This window comes from Mandrillus leucophaeus, unplaced genomic scaffold (assembly GCF_000951045.1).
Source record: "Mandrillus leucophaeus isolate KB7577 unplaced genomic scaffold, Mleu.le_1.0 Scaffold121, whole genome shotgun sequence".
Taxonomy (NCBI): Eukaryota; Metazoa; Chordata; class Mammalia; order Primates; family Cercopithecidae; genus Mandrillus; species Mandrillus leucophaeus.
This window is the reverse complement of record NW_012100432.1, coordinates 3,815,952-3,822,395: the sequence shown is the minus strand read 5'-3', so window position 1 is coordinate 3,822,395 and position 6,444 is coordinate 3,815,952. Positions and strand designations below refer to the sequence as shown.

Below are 6,444 nucleotides of genomic sequence, written 5' to 3'. Positions count from 1 at the left end.
TCTTTTTATTTATTTATTTTTTGAGACAGAGTCTTGCTCTGTTGTCCAGGCTGGAGTGCAGTAGCACAGTCTCAGCTCACTACAACCTGCGCCTCCTGGGTTCAAGTGATTCTCCTGCCTCAGCCTCCTTTAAAGAGATAATTAAATTAAAAATGAGATCATTAGGGTGAGCCCAAATCCAGTGTGACTGGTATCCTAATAGGAAGAGGAGATTCGGGAAGACTGTGTGATGACACAGAGGGAAGATGGCCAAAAAGAGACGCCTCAGGAGAAACCCACCCTGTGGATACCTTGATCTTGGATATTCAGCTTCTAGAGTCGTGAGCAAATATTAATGAATGCCTGTTGTTCAAGCTACCCAGTCCCTCATACTTGGTTACAGCAGCCCTGGCCGACTAATACGGGAGCATACAGTATCAGAGTCTGTACAAGGGCATGCATCATCTCTATTCTCTATTAAATACAATGCTTAAATTTGGAAAAATGACAGCAAGAAAACTATTACAAGGAAGAAACCCATACTGATTGGTGAAATCCATATGGAGAGTGGAGCTGTATCAGAAAATGTTGAAGTAGGCCGGGCGCGGTGGCTCACGCCTGTAATCCCAGCACTTTGGGAGGCCGAGGTGGGTGGATCATGAGGTCAGGAGATGGAGACCATCCTGGCTAACACGGTGAAACCCCATCTCTACTAAAAATACAAAAAATTAGCCGGGCGTGGTGGCGGGCGCCTGTGGTCCCAGCTAAGCGGGAGGCTGAGGCAGGAGAATGGCGTGAACCCGGGAGGCGGAGCTTGCAGTGAGCCGAGATCGCGCCACTGCACTCCAGCCTGGGTGAGAGCGAGACTCCGTCTCAAAAAAAAAAAAAAAGAAAATGTTGAAGTAGTCACCATGGATCAAGTTTATTGAGAAGTCCCAGTGGGCGTAGTGTCACACATACATTTTCCCCTTTTGGCCTTACCACAATCCTGTCAGCTATGAGCTGTTGCCCTCTCCATCTTGTGAGGAAACTGAGGCAAGGAAGTTAAGTGACATCCACAAGATTTCAGAGCCAGCCAGGGTCAGAGCCAGAATTCCAAGGCAGGTATCACTGTGCAGACCTAAGTTGTTGCTTTGACAGTCCTAAGCCCTTGGGAGGTTGGGGGCCAGAGAGGGATGGTTGTAGGATCTATTATGTTAATTGGTTAAAAGGTATTGGGACACATTGCCTTAATGATGTTTTGGTCCCCTCTGCAGAGAGAGGCTATAAAACATATTATGAGTATGGTGAAGATGTCACTTGTAAGACAATAAGTATCACTAATATTACAGAGCACTCAGGATCTGTTAACCCTAATCCAAGCCCTGTACATACCTGCCTATTTCTAACTCACAGAGGCCCGAGGAGCTTCCTCAGAGCTTCTTGGGGGTCTGCACCCAGGCCATCTGACTCCAGCACCTGGACCTCTAACCACTGGGTAGGCACTGCCTTCCCTCACAAGCCCAGCGCCTGTCCAGCATCTGCTTCTGTCACAGTGAGGGAGAGAGGAGAGATGGTGGCTGCTATTTGAGCTTTTAAAATGGAAAAATGCTTCATCCCCCAAATTTCCTCCTTTTATTACAAAAATGATTTATGATAAATGTAAAGAATCTAAAAACCGAATCAAAGCTAGAATAAACATTATCTATAGTGCCACCCCCTAAAAAGAATTACATCTAGTATTTTTGTCTGCTTTTCTAGTCCTTTTTCCCCCTATAGAAATATACTTAATATAGCCATAAATATACTAATAAGTTTATAGGCAGCAGCACTCATTAGAAAAGAGCAAGGGCTTTGGAATAAGACTTGGGTTTAAATCCATTTACTAGTTGTGTGTATTTGGACAAGTTATTTCATTTCCCTCTGTCTCCATTTTCTGTCTGTAAAATGGGGATAATAACACTTCATTGGATTTTGCAGTAGCCTAGTGTATGTAATGTGCTCATTTGTTGCAGCTGGCACACAGTAAGTACTCAAACAACTTTAAAAAGAAGCAGTTTTGGGCTGGGCGCGGTGGCTCACGCCTGTAATCCCAGTACTTTGGAGGCCAGGGCAGGCGGATCACGAGGTCAGGAGATCGAGACCATCCTGGCTAACACAGTGAAACCTCGTCTCTACTAAAAATTAAAAAAAAAATTAGCTGGACGTGGTGGCGGGCGCCTGTAGTCCCAGCTACTCGGGAGGCTGAGGCAGGAGAATGGCGTGAACCCGGGAGGTGGAGCTTGCAGTGAGCCGAGATTGTGCCACTGCACTCCAGCCTGGACGACCGAGCGAGACTCCATCTCAAAAAAAAAAAAAAAGGCAGTTTCACAACATATCATTCAATAGACATTTGGTAAGCAGGTATGATTTGGGAATCATGTTTCCTTCTATGCCCTTGTTTCTTTTTACAATACTTTTTAGTGGTTGCATAGTATTTCATTATATGAATCAGAAATAGTTTTTAACTGACATTTATTTTTCTGTTTTCATATACTAGATAATGCTATGATGTATTCCTTTGTGACCTTGTAGTTGAATTTACCCCAGTGATTACTGTTTTGTTAAAAGCATGCATTTCTGTTCAGTCCTTACTCTTTGGAAGGGATTCTAAGTCTTGTTGAAGCCAGTCACCACCCCACTGGAAAGGCGGTGTCAGTTTACCCTGGGCCTGGCTGTGCATGAGAGTACCTGTTTCTATTTGTGAAACTTTGATGTAAAATTAGATCAGTGGGCATGAAAGAAAACTGGGGCATAATTAAGTTCTATGGTTTGCTGACCCAAATCTGGTATCATGAAGGACTGGCAGCAAGTCGCACATTTGAGAGAGGAGAGAGCAGTCGGGGACACTGTTGTTGAGTTAGTTGTGTGGTCCAAGCAAAGATGAGAACAGCCGCTCTCAGGTGTGTAGCCCTTGCTGGTTGGCTAGGCATTGAGCACAGTGCTCTCCAGTTGGATAACTTAATCCCAGCAATGCTTGGAGATAGGGACTTTCATTAGCCACGTTTTATAGAAGCAGAAATGGAGGTTTAGAGAAACTATAATTTGTGCAGAATTACAAGGCTACTCTATGGCAATGTTGGGAGCTGAACCCAGGTGTCCTGATGTTCAGCTTTCTGCTCGTGTCCTAGGATATTAGAAATGGAGGTGGAAATCTGGACGCAAGAGCCAGCACTGAGCCTAAGTCAAGGGCAGACATGGTAGCTGGTTGGTACTGGGGGAAGGACGCTATGGAACCCCTTAGTTGGAAAAGTTACCAGCTAGTTGGGAAAGAAAACCTGGGGCTTTGGCGAACAGAGGAAGGTGAGGAGGGGGAGCCAGTATAGGGAGAGTGTGCGGATTCAAATGGTAGATACACGGCCATGGAGACAGGAGACGTAAGACCACCACTTTGCCTGTTTCAAGGTTTACATGCATTATCCCACTTAATCTTCAAACCACTCCATGATATAGGAAGTATCATTACCTTTTTTTTGCAACTGATGAAACAGAGGCCCAGAAAGCTTAAACAGGGTTGGACCACGAGTCGCATGGCCAGGATCGGATGCCAGGCGGCCAATTCCCAACACTCTGCCAAAGCCAACCACGAACTAGGACTCTCCACAGTGGAGAGTTTGCAACCTGGGATATATTTGTTGGAAGTGATTGCTCCCTCCTTTTGAACTTTGCAGCAATTATTGTCTGCAGAATTCATCTGGCAATTAATCATGTACTCCCTGTGACAAGGCTCTTATTGTTGTCTTGAAATGTTATTTAAATCGCACATTGTTATTTAACTTCTCGCCCTGAGAGGCAGACTTGCCTGGGTATCCCCCACCTCACCCAATGCATGTGTACCACAGTGCAATAAATGTTTGATTTAATTTCATTTGAGAGGCTTCCGGGTGGAAGTGATAATCTCATCCTTTAGACTTTAGACAGGTGACATTCGTGGAGAGGAAGAAATAGGAGAGGAAGGGGGACGATGCCCACAGTTGTGATTCAGAAGAAAATGGGAGAATTGAAGGGAGACAGAAGAATAGAAAGCATCCCTCCTCAGGACTGGGCGCAGTGGCTCACGCCTGTAATCCCAGCACTTTGGGAGGCTCAGGCGGGCAGATGATGAGGTCAGGAGATCGAAACCATCCTGGCTGACACAGTGAAACCCTTTTTCTACTAAAAATACAAAAATTCAGCCTGGCGTAGCGGCATGTGCCTATAATCCCAGCTACTCTGGAGGCTGAGACAGGAGAGTCGCTTGAACCTGGGAGGGGAGGCGGAGGTTGCAGTGAGCTAAGATGGCACCACTGCACTCCAGCCTGGGTGACGGAGTGAGACTCCATCTCAAAAAAAAAAAAAGCATCCCTCTTCTACAGTCTAATAGGAGGACTGAGTGTATGCCTCGTATGCTATCATAAACCCCCTCCCTGTCTCCTTTCTTGGGGGAGATGTCCCGTGTCATTTCCAGGTTGCACTACCGGGGTGACTTGGCTCCTTGCTTTTCTGCTTCCTGGATTTGGCTGACTTCAAGCAAGAAGCCAAGGGATTTAGACAGTGGGAGTCAATGTGGAGTTTTGAGTAGAATTATAACTCTGTATTCCCAGTTTGGCTTTATTTTGGGAACCCTTCCAAACACTTTTCCTGTTTGAGCTGTTGGAAAAATGTTACTCAGTAGTGTTCAGTGGTGGTTAAGGGACGAGGCTGGGGTTTCAGAAAGATGTGGCTCTGTCACTAACTGTGGTCTCGGGTAAAGGACTTCCCTTCACCAGCCTTGGTTCCTTTATCTGTAAGATAATAGTATTTGCTCTTGCCACTGTTACAAGGCTTACTAAGAGGGTGGATGGAAATGCTATGGGCAGAGGACCTCATGTGCAGTGCAGCACGGGCTTCACGCATGTTACTTGGTCTTAGAACTGGATGTACCCAGGAGGATATCCAAAAGTCGTACGACTGCACTGAACACCAGGATGAAGGACCAGTGTGTTCCTTTCCTTTCTCATATTTGCAACAGAAATGTCACCACTTGGGCTCCGTGACACTTTTCTTGATGACATTGTCCTGATCATCAGCTCTTTTCGTGGCCCCTCGAGACATTTCCAAACCGCATCATTCCACACCCTGGAATGTGCACGTTTCCTTTGTCAGAAGGAACTGTGGCCATCAGACATTGGACAGCTCTGAACCGGCTTGTTTTCTTCTTATCTACTTACTGTTGTGCTGAAGTTTAGTTTTATTTTTTAATGTTGTAAGAATTGTCTGGAAGTTATTCTTCAGTCATTTCATTAGTCATTTACTTTCTTGGTTTTGAAGGTTGAGGAAAAATTACTTTGAGGCAGTGGGTCAGATGAGCGTGGCTGGCTGGGTAACCCATTCCCCGCTGAGTCACCTGTCTGTTCAGACAACTAAATGCTGAAGTATGCTTGATGACTAGTCACTGGCCAACGTCATATTAATTTGAAATTTCATTTCTGCCCCTTTTAAGTTGTGGTAGCTTTGGTTCCTTGGTGGGTTTTTTGAAAGTGCTCCAAGTATTGTATTGATTGGATGATGTAGCCTGGAATTCTTGGTTATCCCCCAAAGTGGTTTTGTCAATTTGAGGCATAAAATTATGACATAGTATTGTTCAAAAAGATGGGATTCAAATGCCTTCATTTTATAGGAAGGGAAACTCAGGTTCCGAGAAGCCCACTGACTTGCGAAACATCTCAAACAGTTGTTGGCAAAGCTGGAACGGCGTTGGTCTTCCTGGGAATTTGTGATGTGTACTCATCCCCTGGGCCTTGTTGCCGTTCTGCTAAAACTACCTGGAAATTATGTATTTTGGTCTTCTTCCTTGATAGGAGAGAATCTGAAAGTCAGGAAGAGTGGCTGCCTCCAAATGCCCTTGGCTCCTTCTCCTGACCTCCTAATGCAGTGTGTCCCCAGAGCATGTTATAACCTTGGAAAACAAGGCTACTTAGTATGTTTGTACTCTGATGCCTATACATTCTGTGCATGATCCAGCCTGAATGATGGATGAGACTCCATACAGGCTTTCTGTGTCTTCTGCCATTCTCCCCTCCCTACAGTACCATATCTGATGAAATAATAACATCGAGTCACTGAGGAGGTTTACCATAGTTTGGTGCTACAACCTTAATTCGTTTTTGTTTGTTTGTTTGTTTGTTTTTTGAGACAGTCTTGTTCTGTTGCTCAGGCTGGAGTGCAATGGCACTATCTTGGTTCACTGCAACCTCTGCCTCCTGGGTTCAAGTGATTCTCCTGTCTCAGCCTCCCGAGTATCTGAGATTACAGGTGTGTGCTACCACGCCCAGCTATTTTTTTGGTATTTTTAGTAGAGATGGGGTTTCATCATGTTGAAATTCTGTTTGTTTTTTAACTTAACTTGGGCATAAGCTTAGGAAGATGATTTGGGGGCTAGGGGTATTATTTATTTTATCAAATAATTTGGCCTGTATTTTTATTCCT

General features: G+C 45.0%; 1 long non-coding RNA gene across 1 annotated transcript; it reads left to right on the top strand.

The window, feature by feature from the left end:
• The first annotated feature begins 221 nt into the window (after positions 1-221).
• On the top strand, positions 222-2,318 carry LOC105532882. Its single transcript, XR_001005056.1, has 2 exons — positions 222-576; positions 886-2,318. It is a non-coding gene; the product is annotated as an uncharacterized LOC105532882 (long non-coding RNA).
• The last annotated feature ends 4,126 nt before the right edge of the window (positions 2,319-6,444 follow it).